Below are 25,991 nucleotides of genomic sequence, written 5' to 3'. Positions count from 1 at the left end.
GCCTGTTGTCGAGCAGTTTCAGTCTTCTCACAGTTCAGCTTTCTAATAACCTGCACTTCTCTCAACATTCCAATCATACACAAGCAGCCGACAATCAGGGGGAAAAAATCTGACAGTAACTCAATCCTCATCAAGTAGCCTTCATAACTGCCTTCTTGCATGCTCTCGAAAACTGCACCTCTGTGATTCAGCTTCCAGTTAAGGTGACACACGCTGTCACAACATCAGAGTGCACTCAGTCAGTCATTTACTTGCAGCCATTGGCCCCTGATGTAAGCTTACACACATGAGATTCTTGTAGGTAACCGAATGCTGTGGGCAGCCATGCAGGAGCCTCTGTGAACCCACAGTGAGTTATAAAAAGAGTGCGAGCTAAAGGGCACTCCCTCCCTGGTTCTCTCCATCAGCTCTCACTCATATCAAGCCATTATCCAGCTTTGATGACATAATTACAAATAATTGTTCTGCATATTATTGTGCTTGTACGTGGTGTCTTACCTGTCTAAAACTCATGATGTTGTCTTATTGACATTAGCCTACAGCAACCCCCCCCCCCCCCCTGAAAATTGTTGCAGTGCAGAATTAGGAGCTTTGACAGCTATGGCTGCTTTTCCTTTAGGGTGTGTATATAGTGCAGTGTAAATAAATTGAATTGGACTTAGTTAATTTTGGGTTTATTTTTAACAAAGAAGTGTTATACCTCACTGTATTCTTTGAATGATAAACATGGTGCTGCTTTGAGTTGCATGAATTGTTGTCTTGAACTTGTCTATAACTTAGGGCTTAAATTAAACGATTCTCTATGAAATTATTATAGTGGCCCATAAGCTACCATAAAAACTCAACATTTAATCTCAACAATGGCTTACTGACTGAAGCAGATTCTGGAAACATTAGCATTTGCTGGGAGTTGTGTCTCTGTTCCTCAAAAGGGAGGTGTTTACCTCTGTTTTGGTCTCCACCAACGTCAGATGGAAATAACTGGCTCCTGTACACCACTTTTTTCATAAGGTTGATGCTACAATAGGTGTATGATGGCCTTTAAGTTGAAAACAGATCACTGTAAGTATCCAAAACACCTTGATAAGATCATTAAAACACAAAAAAAGGTTTGAAACCAAGCTTAAAAACACCAAAACTGAAGGACATTGCAGCGAGGCGACTAGCTTTGGATATCTCATCCATTATTTGAATTATTGTTGATGTCAAGACAACTTTTAAAGCCAAGTATCACAGCTTTGAATTGTACAATATTTTTCTAATGAGCTGGGTTTGGACCACAAAAGGTTTATTAAAATGGACACCACAAGTATTCATGCAATATGGAGCCAATATATTTGGAGTTCCTCCCACTGACTGGCTGCTATAAAGGTTATAAACCCCACCTCCTTTATGTTAACAGATAGAACATGGGTAAAACTATGACCCTAAAATGTATGCCAAATATATATATGTATATATTCTAAATATAAGTTAAATGAACTCTTCTCAAACATGGTTTCTGTCAGCAAAATGAGTTCTTGCACTGTTCAAGTGTTCCTTTTTCATTCTTTCAGTTTAGTTTATTTAGTTTTGATAAGTTTTCTAATTTTAAAAAGATGATTTATTGACATCCTTACTGGATTAACAGAGTGGAGGAGACACAGCAAGAGAAAACATAACAAACACAAACAAAAGTGTCATTGAACCTTACATACCCATGACAACACGAGATGTGTCCTTCTGTGCACTGAACTGACCTTTTTTTCTTATTTTTTCATTTTCACCTGAAAATTGAATGGATGTTTTGGTTTGTGAAAGTACTATGACGTCAGTCCAGCGGCCGATCAGTCAGATTGCTTCTGTGCATGCCTTGGCTCTATACTAGCAAAATATGTCTGCACCCATCGAATCCGTACTTTGGCTTCACATCTCATAATGGGAGGAGCATGAAGGTATGCTCTCCGTTTAATAAACACTCAATGGTTTGGACAAGCAGAACTTAAAGCAATGTACTGTCTTACAAAGACCATAGTCTGTATTTATATGCAATATGCATAAGTGTTTTGTTTATTCACACAGAATCCAACATGAATATATAAATCTGTACATTGTAGCACCCCTGCTGTTAAACCATTAAAAATGTTTTTGGTTCCATCAAATAAAGTTCAACCTTAACTCGGTGTACTAAAACGCAGTATAAAAGGATGTCTGAAAAAGGAAACAAAAAGCACATTTATCCTCCAAGACAGAGAGAAAAAGAAAAAGATGGGCTGCCAGTGAGACAGAGAGGTCTGTAGCTCTGTCTGCTGTCTCGTGTGGATAAAGTGTTGAGGTGTTGAAACAGCCCATTGAGCCAGAATGTCAGCTATACACAGCAGATAGAACTGAGCACCAATCTGTCCACAGCTTACAGCCGCTGCTCGGCTCCCCACCACCTCCAAACCATTGCTGACACTTCAGGGCCAGTGGAAACCTTCACCAGACACACACAATAAACACACACACAAGGGGAAGATAGTAGCCAAGTGCATACATGTCAGTCTTCAATTAGGTTTCATCTGACCAAGTGTTTTTTTTCTTTGCATGTTCAAAAACAGGCTGGAGCACATTGTAACACATAAAATCCACCGCCATTGTGAAGCATTCAAAGGCGTCTGTTTCTCTCAAATGCCACGTCCTTAACAGAAAACGCATGGAAAGCCTTCACAAGGCCAGCATTGTTCCTCTGGCCTGTTAAAATGCACATGGAGACATTGTTGAAGGAAGAAAAGCCCACTGTAGCACTGTGGGTGAGAAATCAGGCTATTGGCAGATATGATCTTTGGAAGTGGGTGAAAAAAAATGTCCCCTATTATTTATACAGTATTGGCCTAAATTACAGCACCACAGTGGCAGTTTGATTTTTGAGAATGGGAAGAAGAAAATCAGCACATTTAATATTTGGATCTCACTGAAAACCTCAAAGCAAGGTCTTGAACCAGAAGCAGAAGGGATATAAAAACCTCAAAGCAGTCAGAGGCAGTTCAACAGGAAATCTAAATACGTTGTAAATACAAAAGCACACTGTAAGCATCTCAAACACTTTCACTCACATATTACTCAACCAGACACAAGTTTTGCAAGATGCTAAAAGTCCAGAAGACACAACACAAAGCCAGATAACGTTGATCTGTTTACCATTATCTCCTCACAAATTGGTAACATACTTTCAGATGACTGGTCCCATGCCGCAGCAGCACAGACGGTGTATAGTGCTTTATATGTGAATGATAAAGATCTTACACATGGTGCCTGCATGCAGAGCTACAGTATCCAGACTGCCAAATGGAAAAGCTGCTCTGCAGGTCTAATGCACATAGAAACAGAAATGTGTTTGACACGCTCTGCTGATGACTGAGCTCCCTCTAAAGCCCTTGCTAATTAAAAGCCACCACAGAGATGCCGGATCGAGCCAAAATAACCTCCAGAGCTGCTTCATGGAGACAAACATGGCTGCTTTCTGAAGTTTCAGTCAAGCAGTGAATTATAGAGAGAAACTTTGTGCTTAGTAAGATGAAAAAACTGCAAGTGAAAGTTTTCATGCAAAGTTTCTGCATAAAGAAAGAAACTTAGCACGTTGAAAATGTGTTATAGGTGTCAAATGTTTCGGTTTTTTTGGTAGCATATTACCCAGTGTGTGTGCAGGTCGTATACAATTTCTTTTCATATACAGAGTCTTTATACATAATTTTTTTGTAAGAAAGTACCTGAAACTGCTTGATTAGTTGTAAAAATGTATAAATGACTCACTACTGATGAAGAAGTATCTTTATAAGACAAGCAAAACATATCTCTCAAAATAAAATACTTTGATACATAAACTTTAACTTTAACTAGTGGTCTTAACATTGGTCAAAATTGAACCTGCTGAATCTACTTTGTAAAACAGTGACAGGGCTACTGATCATTTATGAATGCATGATACTCAAAACTATAAAAAATAAAATCTTAACATCTTATTAGCACAATCATTTGTTAATTAATAATTGTAATTACATTTAATTGTTTTGAAGCAGCACCAGTAGGTATTGTGTAATGTAACAATATAAAATGGTGATACATAATGGTGGACGAAGTAACAAACCTATCATCAAGATCTTTTTTAATTCTATGTTTTGCCAAAATTAACTCAAAGACAAAGTTAACCAACAATGCAAACTTTGCTAAATATGTTTTCTTTACATCAGCAGAGCAGCTGCAGTTATCAAACAAGCTGAGCTCTCACTTGCAAAAAGATGACATGGTTTGTTTTACTTACTGTTTGAGGCTTCAAATTTTCATACACAGACAAGGGAAACCTGTATATAAAATACCACTTTGATGATTGCACGTTTTTTACATTGCATATACATGTGAATAACATTAATTTCACAAGAAAGTATTATTATTTTGTATCAATCAATTGTGGATTGCAGTCAAGACGATAGCAATGTGATCACATTAACCTCCTGAAAATCAGGGAGTCAGTGTTGCCTACCTTGTCGCTCTATTTAGCGAGTTTTCAGACCCCTCTAGCAACTCTTTTTCAAAAAAGCGACTAGCGACAAATCTAGGGACTTTTTCTGGTGTTAAAAGAAGACTTTTTGAGACTGACGTGAAAGCATGTATCGTTTTCAACGAGCAGTGGATGCTGCTGTGAGTCCCTCCTAGCTGCATTCAGAGCAGGAGGCGTTCACCCCTCAGCATTCAGACTGCAAACGTATCACACATGTACGAAGACACCGCTGGCTTATCCCACCTTTTGGTCCATTTAGATTGTTAATCAAGATTATTTACAATAAAAATGTAGAAAATGTTATGGTTGAAAAATGTCATGTTTTACCTTCATTTGTTGTAGGCTCCTAAGTGTAGTTATAAACATGACTAGGGTGTTTTTTACTCTCTTTTTGTCCCTCCTTCAACGTTACACGTCTCTCCTGCAGCGTCCATTATAATTCAGATTATGCAAATTAAGTGGTGACTTCATTTAGCGACTTCTAGCGAATTTTGGGACAGCCAATAGCTACTTTCCTCACTGAGGAGTTGGCAACCCTGCAGGGAGTAACCCATTATGTCTGAAGTGTGATAAATTAATGTCAGAAGTAGTCTAACTACAATGCCTAAAGGGCAACACACAATCAAAGCTAGCTAACAGACAAAGTTAGATAACAAGCAACGTGAGCAAACTGCCAAGGTTAGCTAAAAGACAAAGTCAGCTAATAATCAAAAGAAAGCGAAGAGGGAAAGTTAAAGACTTGTTGGTGAACAGAGAAAGGACAGAAAATGAAATACTTCTTTTTGTATGGCAACTTTCTGCTAAAAGTTTTACAACACCAACTTTAAATCAGATGGTGTGTAAATGTTGGGTTTACAGCGTGTTCTTCTGCACAATAATCAATAAACTGGTTTGAGGACACTTTGGCATTGACCAAGGAGAAGCTGACAGATGTTGATACTTTTTATTTATTGTTCTTACAGGTACATCACTCAGTCATTTATCAAGTCATCTAGCTCAATTGGAATATCATGTTCCCGGGTTCATTCAAGGCAACAGAGAGAGTTGACTGCGGGCTATGATATGTGCTGCTAAAACTGTGGCTGATGGCCAAGCTCCTCCATAAGTAAATGTAGCGAATGTTACAGAAAGGTGATAACAGTTAATTCCCTGATGACAGTGCTGCGACCGGTGCAGTAAGACCCCTGGGGTGTGACATACCCCTCAGCAGCCCCGACACGTCAGCAGAGCTCACCTCCCATCCAGTGAACGGCAGAGCAAACACATCAAAGAAGCAGTGTCCCTGTGTACCAGTTTGTTATTCTCCTCAAAAGGTTAATTACAGAGAGGCTTCAAAGCGCTCGCTGGCCATCTGCAAGGAATTTGAAAGCTGAAGTCTGAAATTCCTGTCGGGACCTAACAAAAAAATAAACAGACCAATCAATCAGGACGCTGCGAAATTACTCCCCCCATCGCTGAGGTTGATGGGGGGTAATGGCAAGTTAATGTCTCACTTAGAAAATAGCTTTTGACCACAGGGGAGAGACTTGACACTTTCATAATCCAGTGTGCCATGTGGCTCACATGATGAGGTTATGTGAGGGCATATCACTGTTTATAGAGGCCAGCATACACAAAATCACTGTGATGTACAAAAGTGCTGCTGGAAAACATATTTATGGTAATGAGATGTGTCAGTCTTAGGTTTTGTCTCTGATCAGCAGTGCAAAGGTTTGTCTGAGGGAAGATTAAGATGAAGAGTGATTCTCTTTGAAGAAGAATGAACTGAATGACGAGAGAAGACAAAAAATAAAACAAATACAAGGGAGAGGAGGGAGTTATACAGGAATTTCTTTGCACCTCCGGCTCTTCACCCAGCCATGGTTTCCACCTCAAGTCATGCCATAACTCTGAAAGTGGCGACAGTCCGTTTCGAGGCATGCTGGTGTCTTTGGCAGTGCTCATTAGTGCTATGTATAGTCAGCTATTTGTGTTTGTGTAACTGAATCCTGGGTTTTTTATGACTGTTTACCATGGAGGGAATCTGGCTAGGAGTCCTTTGCACTATTGGGTGTTGCAAATAAATGATATCCAGCACCAGAGATGGGTCAAACAGTAGTTCAAGTAGGCATTTGTTTTCTCTCCTCAAGGGGGTCACATGACTGAGGTTTATTGTATCATCACATTTAAAATAGTCTGGCCTATCATAGGAGAGCAAAACACTATTATATATATTTTACATATATTATCACACCTCTACTGTCCAACTACACTTGGTGATTTTTAAAACATTTTTAGTATGGAATGAGGAAAAAGTGAAGTGCCATGGAAGTGGACATTTACATTTTCTATTCCCGACTAGTAGAGCTTGGGGGGTTTATTTGCAAACAATCAACCTTTTAGTCTTAAAGAAGAGATGTAGGCCTTTGTTGTTTCACTTTTTTCATTGCCTCTTTAAGATCCACTCTGACTTTTTTAGTGTTGAGAGGGACATTTGCATTTCCATTTGAATGTGAGTACAACACTGTCAAACAACACAAAGGGATTCACCACCAAAGATCATTATTGCCACCCAAACAAAGTGACTTTGACAGATGGGATATTAGTGAGAGGATAGAAGACATCAGTAAGTAGACAAAGTGACCTGATGTTCCCGACAAGTACACTTGAGATAACTAAGCACACAGTCACACTTAGTGCTGGTGAGTACATTGTTTGTGGTTACGTACAGTTATCAAAGCAGTGTTACTGTAAATCTCCCCTGAGCCAAAGACAGGCACAAAAGACTAGCATGTACAATTTCTGGTTCACAACAAACAAGCTGGAAAACAACATCCCGACAGCAAACTGCACCTACACATTAGGGTCATAATAATTTTGTGTTTTTGCCTTGCTAGCCTGCATAGTTTTTTGTTTGATGGTTTAGTTGTACAGTACTGGGAAAACGAATTCTACTTTTCTTAAATGTAATTCAAACATTCACTAATTACTTACCTTTCCATATTAAGCCTAAATTGTCTTGCTCCTGTAATTTAGTCATAACCAGGGCTTGAATTCAACTCTTTCAAAAACTGCACATTCTAGAAAATGGGTTCAGAATTTTGTTCGTTTTTTTTTTCTTTTTTTCAGCTTAATCCTGAATAAACAGAGGTTGAATACAGTCAACATGTTTTATAACTTGCAGCCACAGATGCCGCTGGTGTTTCAGTTAAAAGAGCAACCTTGTGAACTGGCAACGTCTAGCTGAATGGATCTGTCTCAAATGCCTTTAGTCTTTCATCAGAGACATATCTGGTGAGAATATTTTGATTAAAGCTTAACTAGGATGCACTTGAGAGGACTCTTCTGTGTTTCAAAAACTGTTGTAACCATGACCATCACTGAAAACATTTGCCTGAAAGTTACAAGTCAACAAGGTAGCTCTTAAAACCAAAATACCTGTTGCTCTGAAACGTTAATGTTACTGTCAGATTTCTGCAGGCTTTGGGTCCAAGGTTGGACTATTGATTCAACAAGCAGACATTTGATGCTGGTAACAGTTTTTATTCAGTGTTTAAAGCTTGTAAACTCGCCTGAATGAATGCAAAATGCTACTTCCATTGCTGAAATGGACATAGACTGTAGATTGGTACAGAACCTAACCTGTTGCTAAACATTACAATAGGGCAAACTGATTTTAACTCTGTATGGAGTTAAAGAGCAGTCATCTCTTCTAAAGTAGACATTTTGTGACTTTTGATTAAATTGACACATTGAGTTATGATTATATTGTCGATTGAGGAAGAAGACTTGGCTGAACTTTTGTTCTGATTTACTCACTCAGTCTGATTGCACCACTCTGTGTGGTTAACTAATACATGTTTAAACTGGTGCTGTGGTAAGCTTGGGCAAACCATACGAAATTTATGTTAATACTGCCTGAAAACGTGCAGACCTCCTCTATTTATTCTAACAAGGAGCTTAGAGCTGAAAGAGAAGCATTAACTGTGTACAGTACTGCTGTAACCCTCCATCTGTATTTATTATTCCAGTATGAGGGACAGGTGTTTCTAATCGCTTCAACAGGTAAATAACGTATGTGTGCGTGTGTATGTGTGGTGTGTGTGTGTGTGTGTGTGTGTGTGTGTGTGTGTGTGTGTGTGTGTGTGTGTGTGTGTGTGTGTGTGTGTGTGTGTGTGTGTGTGTTTGTGTCAGTCTCAAGCTGTGAGTACACAAGCTGGATTGAGAAGTGGGTCCCTTGCAGAGCGTCCATAGTCAGCCTCATGGTTTTAATGCTTCCTGCTTTATGTGTCTACATAAATGGAACCACATGTCATCAACACATGTGGGGAGAAAAATTCAGACTTGAAAAAGCTCCCATTAAGTTTGACACATGACTGGGGAAATCGATGAATTAATCAATGGAAACGTCGGCATCACCACTGCAGCCGTTAAATGCTCTTAAAAACCCTGTTAGGCTGAAAGGTCTCTCTGTGCCTGCAGGGTTTGACAGGCGGGATCATTTGCAGGATTTACGTCAGAAGTGGAGTTTTTGCGTAAGTGGGGTGTGGTTCAGTGACATGTGTCGGGCTGGACGGTGCAGGTGTCACGTATGTTGGGTGAGTCATCGTCTGCATCCTCTTCCACACAGACACCCTAACCCTGCAGCTTAGGGGTGTGTGTGCTGAGCACCCACAGAAAACATGAGACCTGCTCAGCCAGCACACTTCCTAGATGCCTGTGCTAGCATGTTTAAGTGCATACACACACCATCAATTTGTGTGTTGCAGGAAGCAGTAATCCAACTTGATTATGATGACTTGCTTCACTGATGACATTATTATTAGATGGAAGTTTATTATCAGTGAAATACTAGTTATATTCTGAACTAAAAACAGAAAGTAGAAGCAGGTGTGTGTTTCACAGTATTTGTGTTTCATCGGAGCAGGATTTGTCTTGAATCAAGTTCATATGGGTTTCCAGACGAAGAAAAAAAGTAGAGTCAAAGGAACAGGAGGAAAACAGGTCACTAGGCTCTGTCGAAACTTTGCAAAATCAGCTGACCTGCACAATCAAAGCTAACTAATGCAAATAAATAATCTTATTTGTTTCATCTGCAAAAGAAAGGAGAAATGTGAAAATTTTGTCACTGTTTTAAGAATAAGAATTGCATGTGGGATGCTTTCTTAACTATCCCGTTGCCAACTGTTGTCCTTTATTGTGACAAGACTCCAGGAAGCCATTACTCTTTATGCATTGAGGTAAGATGTTCAGAGCTTGGTTAGTTATTTCCCTCTACCTACAGGCTGTATATGCAATGCTAACCTAAGCACTTGCTGGCATACCCTTCATACCACTAGCTTCAGTAAGCCAGGGCAATGCAGATGTCTACCTGCAGGAAAAAAGTTACATAGAACACAACTTTTGTTCTGAATCACAGCTGCAGAAAGCATCATTTGTAAAGTCTGCATAACCCTGAAACTCTGAGGCAAAGAAACCAAAGCCAGTGAATGAAACAACTGTGTTGTTACTTACAAGCTTAATTTGCTAACCTCATATCCTATTACTTTTTTTGTGAAGTTTCAGTGCATCTGTATTTTATAGCTCTACATTGTTTTTGGATTGTATACCTTGATCATCTACTGCTCTATTTATCTATCTCGCCTTGACTTATAGTTACTATTTATTGAACCACGCCACTACACAGCATTTTGTCAGACTTGTTGATGTACTTCACTGTGCTGCTTTCTAAATGCTTCAGAGTCTGGTTCAGAGTAGCAGGAGTATCTTTGACTTCATTTGAACGCTGGATTTTGTTTTACCTTTGTACTTTATTTGTTTTACTGTGTTTTTGATGCCAGCTGCAAATCAAATTTTCTACGGGCTAATAAAAATAATATTAAACCTGAACTTGAACAACAGTTTTTTTTCCTCCATGAAACTAAACTACAAATCATAGCACGGTGATGTCAACATGACTAACGTACCACATGACATGGATCTACCAGATAAACACATGAAGGACCAACTCCCAATAAACTAGAAAAAACAAGAAAGCATTCTTCAAATGCATCATTTTTTCTTGATTAAACAGGGAGATTTTGAAGAATACTCTAGTTTGCTGTCCAATAAAATTCTTCAACTGCACAATTTATTAACATTATGAAAGACATGGATTGAGCTCTTATTATAACTTAGCTTTAAATGTGGACCAAAAGTATGAATACCTCAAAACATCTGATTGTTCCACATTTTTAGAATTTGACAAGGGTCCGATAGTTGTATTAAGAAATAGCCAAATCGGATGAATCAGAGCAGAAATCTCTTGTCTGGGATGAACAACTTGTACATGCGGATCCATGATCTACTCTGCAGAGTTTCTGTCCCCTCTCAGCATGACTATTACATCATTACCAGTAAGGGCAAACGACAGCTATGCTAGCTGTAGTTCGCTCTTACTGGTAACAGAGCTTAGATGTTATTTGTGTATATTCTAACATGCAGTAATACATCTGATAATGTATTAGTTGTTATCACAATTTTTGCTCTTAGGATAAATTAACTTTATTCTGTCAGAAACAAAGATTTGTTTGGAGTGCAGCAAAAAGTGAACATATTGACAGGATAAACAATTTGATTGAACAATGAGTTATGCGGATGATAAAATTGGTTAAAAGCATTCAGTTTAAGTGCCATTGTACTGCAACCTACAGAAGAGTCTGAGGTCAGACAGGTTGCACAACAAGTGACAAGTGAAGAAAAAATCTGCAAGAGGAAATAAATGAACTGTCTGCTGTCTGCTTGGCTTCTTATCAATTATCACATTGTCAACTCAGTCCAGAAAAATTACGAGATGCAGCCATCACTTCACTCAACTGTACCCTAAGGAGGCGATTTCACTAACTTTTGCAGTGAAAGACTGATGGTTTTAAATATATCCATCAGCAGCATCAGTAGTAAATCTTCATCATGTTTATGGCCTCCGAGTGTCGAGGGAGCAGGGGGGCAAGAATGTTTCCGACAAAAATCCCTTGACTCACCAGTTTCCTGCTGCATCTCTTTCGGTGAGACTGTGCTGACGAAAAGTCCTCCACACACCGTTCTAAATACAAATATAAACACTTGTGAACAGGATTTGTGTAGTACAATGTGGAAAAATGCAGGGAAATATTGGCTGAAACATTTCCACGTACCACTAACCCATGCATGAGTTTGAAAGCTAAAATATGCTTACAATGGCCAGATACCTTTCATGTTGAAATGGTTATGTTCAAGCTCTTTTGCAAGCTATAATTTGTTGAAGCTAGCTTACTTCCAAATAGATTACTTTATTTCACTAACAGTCATGATGTAGCTGTACAGATGTAATTGATATACTGTATCTTCAGGACGAGAAAACTTGTTGAAGTTGGACAAGTTGCCCCTCTTTGCACTCACTGATAACATTGTATTTGCAATTATATATATAGATGTGATCCATTATGCTTTAAGGAACAGAAAAGTATTCTGTCAGCATCTTCCATGATGGTTAAGTATTCAGCCAAGATGGTGGCTGTAGAGCTTCTGCATGCATGTGTCTTAGAGGCTGCTAATGTGGGGCTCAATAGCTCTGTAGCATGATGGATCTCAGAAATACATTGTTGCCAAGTCAAGAATATTGATATCATTTTTTAATCTTTCCATTAAGACTCCTGTAAGGAACTTTTAGGTTGCGTTTGTTTTTTTATGGACAAAAAATGAAGGACAGTACATGAACACTGGTGACTTCTCTGAGCTCCCCAAGCTCATTTAAGATGGACTGAGGCAAAGTGGAAAACTATGCTGTGATTTGAAGAATCAAAAGGTGACATTCATTTTGCAAGACAATGCCAAACCACATTCTGCATGTATAACAACAACATGGCTCTGTAGTAGAAGAGTCAGGGTGCTAAACTGGTCTGCCTGCAGTCCTAACCACTCACCCAAAACATTTGGCATATCATGAAACTAAAAATGGAAGAAGGAAGACCTTGAACTGTGAGCAGCTGAAATCCTGTTTCAGGCAAGAATGGGACATTTAACTTTCAGAACTCTAGAAACTCATCTCCTTTGGTTTCTTGGTAATTCAACGAGTGAGAATTAACATGTTAATCAGTAGAGGTACTGGTTTGCAGATTTCATTACATTGGTATTGCATTGTGCTAACTGTTTCCATTTCCTCAAATCTATTCTATATGCTGAACCATGACAGGTCATGTGTGAGTTTGATACATTTTGCCTGTTAATTATTTGTATATTTTGTAAATTATTCTTATAATTGCACTTTTGATTTTTAGTTGTTGTTTTCTTTGGGGGGGGGGGGGGTATTTCAGTGTGACACACAGCATATTCACAGTCAAACAACACCTCTCAACACGGGTTTCCAGGGCTGAGGTGAGACCACCGCTGGAGATAAGTGCTACCAGTAGACTTACTGTTGTCCACAAACATGTTCATTAAGACTCTAAATTACACAGAAGATGCAAATGAAGTGCACTAGCAGCCTTATGTACACACACCAGGCAGGATAATCACTGAGCTATATAACTGTTAAGGTTATTATACAGCTGTCTGTTAAGGAAACTGCTGATTTAGTGTGATTACACACAGCAGTCAGGTGGAGTTTGTGTTGATTCATGAGAAGAAGAAGAAGTCAATCTCAAATCCACTTTAGGAAGAATCAAGCAGCTCAAACTTAGCTCTCTATGTGACTCCTTATGGTGTAAACAGAGATGCCTCCAAGCCCATTTTTTAACAAAAAGAATACATTTTTTGCAGAAAATTGCTGAGTTGCCACATGAAAATGAAAGAGGGAGTGTGCGTCTGTGTGTCTGAGACTACATAAACCTCTCATCTCAAACCTCCAGTGCCACGATAACTCTCAATCTGTCAGTCAGCTGCCTGGAGCGAACACGGTTTCTGAAGAAATATCTTCAAGTTACAGCTGAAATGTAATATTTCACCAGCAGCACAATACACTCAAACAAACGAGATGTCTGACACGGTTTGATACAGTGGAGACGTGAATGAGGGGCGCTCGAATCATAATGAGACACCCACATGACAAAATAGACTCGCTGCAGCTGTAAATCTCTTCTACTTTTAAATCAGACAAGGAAAAATGAACTTCCCATGCCAACAACTGCACATTAAACTCATTAACTGAGTTCTTACAGTATGGCAACAAATACAGAGCAGCATTTAAAAAGCCATTTCTTATTACATTAAACATAAAACCCAAGCTGTCGTTTGAAATCGGCCCCATCCCATTTTCTTTGTGGTATTTAGGCTTTGAGAGGGATAAAAGCAGACGGTGAAAATGGATGAGGGATAATGGAGCAGTTGGCTGAAAGTGTAGAGAAGCATAAAGAAACACATCAGGTCCAAATCCCTCCTCTCCAACTCAAATAAGGCCCGGGGTTTAATGGAACAGTTACACTTGCCACAACATTCATGGCTCCTTATAGCTTACATATGCACAAATCTCATTATGACTTTCTTCTTGGGGTGCTCAGAGGCGAATGGATCCAGTCGATGTGAAAATATTACCTTTGAGAGGGAAATAAACCATGAAGGGCTGACTGGGGAGCAGACCTCCTCCACCCACCTGATGGTGTTTTCAGACGTCATTAGGAGGCCAGAGGAGGCAGCAGTTGTATGTTCTGCTGCTGTTGGCTGCTTGTTAAATACGCCCACAGGTCAGTCAGGATGGACTGGTGGGGCAGTGGTTAAGACTTGATCTCAGTCCAGCTCCACACAGCTCAGCAGACATGCTGCCAAACCAAGGTTCAAGCCAAAGTTTGAACCCTCATATCCTGTGCAAAAATGGGCCATAGCAACATGTCCTGCTCTCTAAATCTGTGCAGGATGAAGTTTTTGTGGGAGTTTGTCTAGACAAGACACCAGAGGATCAAGTTTCAATCAAGCTGAATAATGTTTCCAGATTACTCTTAGCTTTCTTTAGATGATTAGAGCCAGAGTGTGTCAGAAAATCACCTAAAGCTAGTTGAGGAGTGAGTATCGGCAAACTTGTTAATGTAAAGATGAGATACCATGACCAATTTGCTCCTTAAAAAGTGGACTGGTTTGAGGTCAGTTAACACGCAAAAAACACCAGTGACAATGGCCTCTAATGGGAGGTGTAATGTTAGTCATAGCTAGCAAAACATCATATTTTGTGTGTTTTTCCAGCCTTATTATGTTTGTTTTTAAACCTCAACAGTATTTAACTGGTAACTATTGGCTGTTAGTGAAATCTAGATATCAAAATCAGTATCAGGAAGGGAAAACGGTATTGTCACAGCAACACAACCCTGGTATAGGGTATCCAAGCGTTGGCTACCCGTGCCATAATAAAGGAAGAAAATATGTGGCTGTCGGGAAAGGTAAAGGCGGACCTTCCCTGTAGTAACTTCTCTTTCCAGGCCACCATGTATGGTTCCCGGGACCAGCTCACGCTCTGATGACCCCCCAGGGTTTTCAGATGACAGTTCATTTCTGATGATATATAAGACACTGCACGACAATAACTCAAACGCAATGGGGAAAAAAGGGGGAGAACTTCTCAAAACTCCTCTAACGGCTTCCAGCAAAGGTGTCTCTTGTCTGTTTTGACTCCTGCACAGGTGTCTGTCCAAACTAATCAAGACCACAGCATCCCCGTCTCATTGGCCAATTGGTCGCATATCCAGGAAGGCCCACCAACCTGTAGCTCGGCAGCCATAACACCTTTACTCAGGACAGTGTTGTCGTAACATAGAAACATTCTCTATCTAAAACTATAGACAGTATATTAGAAGTGAAGGTAGATTCTGAATGCAAAAGAGAAGTCAATGCAAGTTTAGCTGTCTTAAACCTGCATTCTCTCTCACAGCCCATGGAAGGTGATAGCACAAGGAGCAAAAATAAGTCTGATTCTATAAAACCAGATGGTAAAATCCGCTCTTCTCAGTTGATTCATTTTCCCAGTAAACATTTCAAATGTGGTCTTAGACCCTAGTTTCAGGTCAGCTTTTGGGTGGTGCTACCTGTGTCTTTGCTACCATGAGTACCAGTCAATTAACAGAGATGTAAACATTTGTAAAAAACATTTCCTCCAAATATGGTCACTTCTGGTTCCTTCAATCATGATGACGTTGTGTTGGCTAAGTCGAACTCCTACCTAAAACCAACTGACATCCAGATTAGCATACTCATCAATGACTCCCATTCTTCTGTGTCTGGCAGCTAAAGTACTCCAAATATCTGGTATCAGCAACAGATTAAATCAAAGAAAACAAATATGTTACTTCCCTGTGAGTCAGCCCAAACAGGTGACTTGACAGTCATGGCAGGCGGTATATGACTGACCTGCTTTTAGGGAATAACATCCTGGAATGCGGCAGCCACACTGACAAACTGCTGTATACGTTTCACCAGATCACAGAGCTTCCTCCCGACAGAGTTCAGACATTTTTAAACACAGACAGATCTCTTACACAGCAGCGTCATGTCAGACTCAGTGTGGGGGAATAATTCAGCAGAAAGTGGTTTCTGTGGGGGCTGAAATTATGTTGAATTTGGAAACATATCAACATATTATGTATGACATTCTTTACAAATAGAATGAAGTCCATAAATTGAGACACGCTCTTCCAGTTGCCTTCAGAAGTAGTATTTTAAGTACTTTATAAAAGCTGCTTTATAAAACTGCTTATTTTAACGTTTTTATCTAGTAATAGGTATTTCATGAATCTCTAAATTCTATCTTTTATTTGATATTTAACTTATTCTAAGTGTGAGACACTGTGTTTTGTGTTGCATTTTCAAGCAACAGATGATCATTGTGATTTCAAACCAACCAAACACCTTGTTTGCATTGACCAGATTTTGCATGTTTCCCTGTCAGCTCCTGGGCATGCCTCTGCAGCCTTGTCTGCTCTCATAGTTAAAACATATCACTGTTATTAGGTTTTAAGCCCTTTGAATCAAGTTGATCTAGAAGAAATTAGGAATGAAATTCAAAATAATGTTCTATCTTGTTTATTTCATATCTTTCTTTTTTGTTTTATTTAAACATAGTATTGTTTATATGTTAGTACATGTGAAGTATGTAGTATAAAATGAAATGTATGCACATATTTGTTCATGTTTATCTAATTTGTACAAAATATACATGATTTGCTTGTTTAAATTTAATCTTTGTGCAGATGTGTGTGCTTATTTTGTAGTCCATTTTCAGCATGATATGAGGCATTGATATTAGTTATAAGATTAACATTTTGTGTCAATCATCTGAGTCACTGACCAGTATTCAACTAATATCAAGCAGGTAATATCTCATCAGCATCGTCTTTAAATGATGTTTTCAAATGCCAACTAACATCTGTCTTTTTGAGTGGCATTATTCATGTGAAGCAGCAATTTCACCAATTACTTAGCATACTAACACTCTACTATGCATCTCTGAGCTGCAGTGAAGATGTGCATGCATGTAATTATGTTGTATATGTGTGCAAGTGTGCAATTTCCTGCACTGTAACAGGTCGTGGCAAGAGTATTTGGTGTGGCTCTGCAAATACGCCCACTCCACAGGGTTTGTTGCCTTTCTGTGGATGTGTCCTAGTGTTATTGTGTTTGAAGAGTGTGTATGTGTGTGCAAGTTGAGACAAGGGCATCTAAACACAGCCTGTTTACCCACAGCTGTGTTGAGCAACAGCTCTTTGGTGTGTGTGTGGGGGTGTGGGTGTGTGTGTGTGTGTGTGTGTGTGTGTGTGTGGTGGAGATTTTCCTTGCTGAGGCCTTAGGCCAGACAGCAGCAGCAGAAACAAGAAGCGCTGTCAGCGTGTGTCACGACAGACGAGTCTGACTCACAAGTCTGCCATCAACAGGAGCCTTCAGGCTCTTTGAGCGATGATCAATTTTCCAATAATTTCACAGGCTGTCTCTGAAATTTAGAAAAAAAATCTTTCCAAAGGTACAAAGACATTCTGGATAAGTGTTTAGCTCTGAATATTTCCAGAGGTTGAAGTGGTTTTCAGTTTTGATCCTTGAGCTGAAAATATAATGGGAAAAAATGTGAGGAATTTTCTTTCCTTTCATGTTGTTATTTGGCTCGTTTGGGCTTTTCCAGACAACTCCAACCTTTAGGCAACTGTGCAGCAGGGATTAAAATTGTCTCAGCGCTCGTCCCCCTTTTCAGAGGTCTCACAAGAGGTATGAAGTTTGATATGTGCTCAACTGACATTTCCATGGATGTTAACTATCTCCTAATATGGCCACCCACTTCACATGACAAGTCTCTGCCAGGAAGGAAGACAGCAAGGAAGGAAGTGTCAGTCAGCGGAGAGAGGTCCAACTCTAGAGGTCAAAGGTCGACACTTCATTGAAGAGGTAGTGTCAGACTGAAGATGGAAAAAGAAGACGTGGGGTGTGGGTTGAAACTGAAAGAAAGGGAGTGAGTGAGTAACTGGATGAGTGGCTGAGTGACTTTAAGTGATGGCGGAACAATCTGAGAGAAAGTAGGACACTAGTATCATATAGTCATACTAGTAGTATGACACCCCCTCAACTTAAAGATGAGGCTGAATTCTTCTTCCTCATCACCTTCTTTTGTTTACAAATGTCCTCACCATCCTGCAGCTGTGAACGTCTGTGAGTGCCTATGCTTTAATACATTTAGACCACATTTCCTGTAAACCAAGCTTCCTTAGTACGGAGTGAACCCCCACACATACACAATAGGCCTCCTGAACGCCTCACCCAGGATGCTCAACAAGTTGGAAACACATGGACGGCGTTAAGCTACAGAAAAAAACACAGTTTGTACCCCTGGAAACAAGCCAAGCCAGGAAGTGGGTTTGTTGCCAGGCTGCAGCAGACGCTCCTGCACGGCAAGTCCTCTGACCTCTGCTAAAAAGCTGCTCCACCTAAACTCTGCACATCTGAGCTTCTCCTGTGACTGGAGCTTCTTTTTGTTTTCAAGACTCTGCAGAGAGAAATTGAAGAAGCGGGCATGAAGACGTTGATTGCTTTTGACAGAGGCACTGACAGTGATTATAGATTCTGCGTGTAACTTTGTACCCAGTGAGTGAAAAGAATTTGGCAAGACTCAGTCTGAATGCACACATCATGCTGTTTGAATTATTTCACTCCAAGGCTGCAAGAACTCTCTTAAAACAATAGACTAGGAAAAAAATCCTGCTTGCTCTTCTATTAAACCCCCTATATCCAGCATTTATATGTAATGTACAAACAGGGTTCATAACATAATATATTGAACTTTAAAGCAGTTGTAAGTAGGGGATAAAACTCCCTTTTAATGTAACTTTCCATTCCAGTTCCATGCAGAGATCATGAGAAAGAACAGTAAAAGTCACAATATGTAACTAGCTGCACAGCGGGCCCTGAAGCTAAAAGTCACAAGTATGAAATAGTTGTACACTGAACTGGCATTAAGAGTATCTAAAACAGGCTTTGAGACTGTAACATTACTGTAACAGTACTTTAAATTGAGACTAGGGAACATGTAGGGATTATAGTGAGCAGGTGATTATGCAAATTAGAATCATTTCAGTGTGAGCAGGACCCAGACATGAAGTGGAGTGGTCTCGTCTCAACTTGAAGAGACTCTGGTCTCTAATAACCTTTGAAATGTGGGAAAGCAATAACACAGGGAGCAACTTCATCTGCGTCTGGTACACATTTAATGTCCTTCTCGACTGTAGTACAACTGAACACTGACAACTGCAATGTTTTATTTTTACTGGTGAAAATTATATCACTCCACCAGTCTCAACCATCAGTGACATTAAAAGAAAAGAGCATCTGCTCATCACCATGAGAATATTACTAAATTACCATAAAGGCAGTGAAGCAAGTCATCTCAGCTATCTGAGAAAAATAAAGGAATAAATCTTAACAGAAATTAATCTCATCTCATTATGTGTTGACTGAATGTTACTGACAGGGTGTAAAATGAACACCTGCCAAGCGCCAATGGCAGGTAAAAAATTAGTTTGGTGTCTCAAACAAGTCAGACACCTGCCAATGGCCAGTGGAAAATTTTGAGGTTTTGTTTTCATACTGTCGCCCATTTCTGCCGACTGTCAAGCTATTGGCGCTGTCCTTGTGTTGTGATTTGGTACGTCGCGAATGGCGTGACATCAGCTACTGGAGTTCTCTAAATTCCCTTTGCCTGAAGAAGCACGGCGGGAAGAGCGTTTTGAGGACGATGTGGCGACACATTCCTGGCGTGAAGCCACCACAAACAAAAAGGATAAACATAGAGGCAGGAGACAATCAAGAAGAGGAACAGACAGCTAAACGGAGTAATGTCACTATACATTTTTATTTGGCCGGTGAAAAATATTATTGGCCGGTAAATTTTTGGAGGTCACAAGCCAATGGCAGATGAGGTAAAAAAGTTTATTTTACGCCCTGGTTACTCCTTTTAAACAAGTCCATCAATCATCTGGTGCAATGCTTGATAACACAACACAATACAGTTGCAGTTAGGCTATTCATTACAGTGATTTATAATTTTGTAACAGTTTAAAACACTACATAATGAAAAAATTATATTTTAATGACTTCGAAAAGTTTACTTTGGAATTGGAATTGGTGTGTATGTGGTTTCCGGTGTTTCTGCAGCCAGCCTCAAGCGGATTCTAGATGTATTGCAGTTTATAACACTTCTGCATGGGCTTCATAGTTTGAGACCGGAGGTTGCCGCTTGGTAGCAGCATTTGTTGTGGTGGAAATGTTGCCTGGGTCCTCATTATAAAGATTTGTGCTGATCATGACATATGTAAGATTTATGTTTGTCAGTTGGCATCTCAGGTGATGCTATAAAGAATTTCTGTCAGCAGTGAGTAACTAAGTAAAGTGGTGCATTACTTTTCTAAAAAATAGTAATGTGTAATATATAACTGTTTTGAGTAACTAACCCAACACCTCAGATGACTGTAATCGCTCATTAAATGCTTTAGTGGTCTGCATTGTGCATTATATGAATATGATCAAATCTTCTTTTTAGCTTTAAAAATAATTTATACAAACGACATATATGTTTTAACAACATACTTCTTATCATCACAAAAAAATCAAATAAAAGTCATTTTTCAATTTATAGAGCACTGACACACTAATGAAAAAAAAGAGAAGACCAGAAACACAATATTTGCTACCAACAATCCAAGATACGTAAAACAGATCCACAATAATGTTCACATCAACTTTTGTGTGAATGTTTCTTTGAACATTTAAAAAAAATTATAATGAAAAGAAAATGATCAATTATTAGTTATTACAGTGTAATCACTTTAAGTCACCATGACAGCCTTTCAAAATAAAGGTTCATCACAGTGGCTTAAACACAAGCATGTCAAACATAAACATGAGCTTAAGGTTTATAAATGCCCGTGCACACACACACACACACACACACACACACACACACACACACACACACACACACACACACACACACACACACACACACACACACACACACACACACACACACACACACACACTGAAGCTAGGGGAATTCCTTAAATAACACTGAGGCTAAAGCAGACATGGGTGGTCCACACTTGTCATTATATCCCTGCAGGCAAGAAGACAAACACAAAGCACGATGGGAAACACAGCCTTCCCCCTGATGGCAGAGCTTTAAAACAGCTCTCAATCTGACAGAAGACAAGTTATAAACTCTGAGTGAAGCACAAATTACCTGGAGATGAAGGTTTGGTGCATAAAGAAGTCAGGGATTAAACTCTCCCCCGGGCAGAGAGGGCGCTTTATTGTGAGAATAAATTGTGGAGAATAAATCTTTCTGTCACCAGAGAGGAAGTCACAGCGTGTTTGTTCATCGTGGACTGTTCACTCTGGTGTAATTACAGGGTGATAAATATGATGTTTCTGTGGTGAGCTGCAGTCATGTTGACATTAATCTCAAATTGCTGCACTACATATTTTTCATTTGTGCTACCTGTGCTCGGCTAACCCAAACCACAGTCCTGAGCAAACACACTGAGCAAACAGGCAGGGCTGTAGAGTGGGACTTGTTTATGCTTCAAAAGCACAGAGAGAGGGGCAAAGGGCAGGGCCTTTTCTCCCAGAGTGTAGAGTTGAATGCATCTCAATGGAGATGAATTGGACAAGAAACATAAACAGCTCTTATCTTCTGGTCTTCTACCCCTACTGTGACCTTTTCTCATCTTTCTCAGCTCGCTCACATGGCCATGTTTGCTCCCCTGCAGAGTCTGACTCTCCCTGTTACCACCGTACACCCTGTTTGGTCAATAAATAACACTGAAAATCGACACACTAACACAAAGCACAGATTGTATCTCTGTCCACATTTCATTTTTCTCAGGGTGGAAACTGTTGACCCTCCCACTCCCTGCTATTTGTCTGTGACTCATGTCCACCATCCATATCTACCCAGAGACAGGCTATTGACTGTCTGCACCGAAAGTCGATTTTGAATGATGTTTCATGCATCTTTGTTATCTATGCGTGTGTACTTTAGCAGCATATAGATCCATATTTATACAGATAAAGACCTCCACATTAAATCTGCATGACAAAGCATGTCAGTAAACACACTGAACCACATATCTGACTGTTACACATTAAACAAAAGCCATTCTGCTGTTTACCCATTGACTGCTCACACAAAGCTGTAAGGAGGTGAAAATGTCACAGGAAGCGCGTGCAGGTGAATCACTGATTACAGCTCCAAGTGAATGAGTTGCTAACATGCGATGCTAACAGCTGTGCAGCCTCAGGGAGGTTTCAGTGAGGAGGTCACGGACTGTGCAGGCTGCAACCAGAAACACACCGTCTTATCTGTGACGAGGGTTCAGCATGAACTGGAAAACTGGGGGAACACTTGTGTACTAAAAATGTGCACTAGAAAGGTTGTGCTCAGTCATGTGCTACAATATTGCTTTTAAGATTCAAAAAAATTATCAAAATAGAGTATGAACAAAATAGTCCAAGGAGAATACCTCCAACTTTCCTTTAAAGCTGCTGTTGGTAGTCGTGATGTAAATATCAGTTTGGAGAGAGATTTCGAATGTCAACACTACCCCTCCTCTCTCTGCTCCCGTAACCCCACCCATAAAAGATAGTTGTGCGCATTCTATGAGGAAGTAGTGGCTTCCCAGCCGATCAGGGCGACAGAGGGTTGGGGAGTAGCTCTGATTGGTCCGTGAAAATGGGAAAGAGGGGAATAATAACATTGCTTGATACAAAGGCATTGAAAAACACAGATTTCGCCATAATCTCAAATTACTTCACTTACAGATGAGTACCGATTGGTATTATGACCTTTTCTCCAAACCCAGCAGAAAAAAAGTACAGTTCTTTACACCATTCCTACCAACAGCAGCTTTAAGTGTAAAACCTTGACTTCATGATGGTATTAGAGAGACTAGACTGCAAGATCCAGTACTGTTTTCTTTGACAGTCCAACCATGGGAGTTAATGCTAGCAACGGTTCTTGTATTAAAGTAGAATAGTAGGCTGTTGAGCTTGTGTAGCCATGCTAATGAGACCACAGTGAGAATCCTAAAATACTGGGTTTAGGTTTGTACGATGTTTACATTGTTCACCCTCTACATTTAGCATTTTAGCATGCTAGCATTTGGACACAGCAGACCTGCTGTTAGTTTTGGATGCTTTGTAAATCTTTTAATGAAATATTGAAAATTATTCTTTAAAATAAGCAAGACAAAACTTGTTTCTTTTAATTTGATCCTTTAACTTAATTTCTGGGCTTTTGTGTATTCTACCAGCCAGTTGCTTGTTACGGAGGATGGATTGTTTAATACCCACAAGACACAGTTTAGAGAGGAAACAACTAAGTTGGATGGTATTAAATAATACTGGGTTGTCCCGACATGATACAGAATATCTCTCCAAGATTATGTATGTTACTTTTTCACATAAATGTTAGTCATGACCCAAAGAGCAAATATAAGTAAATAAACTTACCGACATGTCACAGACAGTATAAGTCCGTCATTGAGAGTTGTTTTCAGATCAAACACAGCCAGGTGATGCTGTGATGGGTGGCAGCATTGGACCATCTATCACCAAAGAAGAAGAGATTGTAAATGACGGGAGAAGAAAAACCAGGGGTCTGCACACATTGAAACCAGATGCAGCCGGGCTCCAGAGATGAGAGGCGCATTATGGATTGAACTTAAAGGTCCGGATGGCATATTTAGTATCTGTCAGGTTCATCCATCATTGAGTCAAAGCACGTTCATAAGTCTTTTCCAAACAGGCCGAGGAGGACTGAGCAGAGGTTTGTGGGTCCCGTGAGTGTGTTTATGTGTACGCTGTGTGAAAAGCAAACTGGAGAATGGTCACCTATCTGTGAGATGGACGAGATCCATGGCCTAGAGTTTGAAGAAGAGCATTGTGTGTGTGGAAACCACAGTGACGTCCCTGCCGGCTCAAAACAACCTCCCTGCCAGGACCGGCCTCTCTGTGGTTTGTTTACATTGAGAGCTATTCCAGACAGCACGTGCACACGCTGGCGTGCACAACTCAGCCAGAGAAAACACCTCAACTAAAAACACAGACCTGAAAAATCGGTCAAGGGGGCGAAATGAGGGTACTGCTTTCTGTCTGTCTGTTTGTCTCACTCCCTCTCTTGCATGCACACAAAAACACCTGTAGTACCCCTCCTTATTTTCCAGACCCAGTTCACACAGCTGGCTTGGCAACGTTATGTGAAGGCAGTGAGACCAAGCCAGAGTTCTGCAGATCAGGAATGTGTGTGTGTGTCTGACCGCCCCATGTGTCCTGTTTGTGTGTTAAATTCTGCATCTGTGCATATAAACATGTTTGTGTCCTCATGTTTTTCTCTATTTGTGTGGGTGAGAGTGAGATAGAGTGTGTGGCAGGATGTGAACGATTGCCCTATGAGAGGGAAGGATGATGGAGCTCTAAAATATGAATCATCAGTATACTCCTCGGCTGTCCTCCCCCCCTCTGTGTCTGTCTCAAAGCCCCCTGGGAGCTCAGAGCTCTCAGGAAAAGAGTCCTGATTGCAGATCTCTTCAATCAACTCCCACATAATGGGGGAGGCCGCTTGGACAAATGGTAAAGGTGTGTTTTCCATAAGGTTCCAGATCTACATTCAGATTGGAGAGGTCAGAGGTTTGATATACAGCTTTAAACTTACTTTACAGAATGGATGAGAGAGATTTTACAGGGATGCAGACAGCCATGAAAGACAACAGTTTATCTAATAATTTATTCCCTTCAACCCTTGATGGATGAGAACTCATGGAGAAAACATTAACTGAGCCCAGTCCAAATTGGATTTGTTGTTTTGATGTAGAAATGCGACTTTTGTAACTCCAAAGAAGCCTATGAAAACGTTTTTTTGGCATATTTGACCTTCTGAAACATGTGTTCTTGTAACACATTATTATATTTGAAGAATAAATGTTGAAACCTGCAAATGAAGCCATCAGAGTCGTGCAAAGGGGTCTCAGCCTTTTTTATGTGGTGTGTTGCTATCAAGAACAAAACTGTTCTTGTGGCGTGAGGGTTTAGGCTTGACAGACTGCATCCTATAACGGGGGAGGGGAGTGTTTTCACAAAGTTTCTGGCCACATGCTGACTCATGTGCAAGTAAAATCCAAACAACAAACATAACAATATCTCAGGTGAGTTGTTTTGCTCGATGGAACTCAGTAGCATTTGTTGAATCTGTTGAATTAGAAGTCACAAGTGAGCCAATTGTTTTGATACAGTATGGTACAATGGTTGATAAATTAACTACTTTTTTGCTGTCTTATTTGTCCATACTTTAAATAAAAGTTATATTGTGCTTTTTTCTTTGAGTGTACTAATTTTCCTCATTTGATAAAAAGAGGTTGTGTTGTCACAGTTACTTTACAATAAACCAGCCTGCCTTTGCCAGTGTGACGTGGCTAATAAAACAAAAAGATACACATTTTTCATTTGTTCTGAGGTATCGTGTAACAAAGCACACAAAAATGGGTTTTATTTTTCCTGGTTATGAGACATCCATCTCAGGTATTTGTGCCTCTACTCCAGCTTCTTTTGTGGTTGTCACAATTAGGGCTGCAACAATTAGTCAACATAATCGATTACATCGACTACAAAAATTCGTCGACGCAGTTAAGTGTTATTGTTGTATGATAAAATCACATGCCGGCCGGTACATTTACATATTGTCTCTTTCCTGTTCCTGTTAATAATAGCGTTCATTCTGAGTTGTAAAAATCCGTCGATTTTGTCTGTTTTGAAGCAGATTACAGTTAATTTAATAATATATTTATATTTACGCGATAAGAAATCAGTGATAATTTGTTTAACTTACTGCACCGTAATAAAACATGATATATAGCCTTAAAATAGTAAAATAATACAAAACAACAATACTCTATTTTGTTCCTTCTACTTAAGTTGTGCTAAGCAAAGGCATGTGGATGAGTTTGTGATGAGGAGAGACTAATGCACCCCT

General features: G+C 39.8%; 1 long non-coding RNA gene across 1 annotated transcript in view; it reads right to left on the bottom strand.

Moving 5' to 3' along the window:
• Positions 1 to 25,991, bottom strand: part of LOC117819245 — a 51,991-nt gene that overhangs the window by 25,422 nt on the left and 578 nt on the right. The window contains exon 2 of the long non-coding RNA XR_004632491.1: positions 23,477 to 23,571. This is a non-coding gene — a long non-coding RNA (uncharacterized LOC117819245). The remainder of the gene's footprint in view (positions 1 to 23,476; positions 23,572 to 25,991) is intronic.

The sequence above is a fragment of the Notolabrus celidotus genome, chromosome 9 (assembly GCF_009762535.1).
Source record: "Notolabrus celidotus isolate fNotCel1 chromosome 9, fNotCel1.pri, whole genome shotgun sequence".
NCBI lineage: Eukaryota > Metazoa > Chordata > Actinopteri > Labriformes > Labridae > Notolabrus > Notolabrus celidotus.
This window is presented reverse-complemented; position numbering and strand designations above follow the sequence as displayed.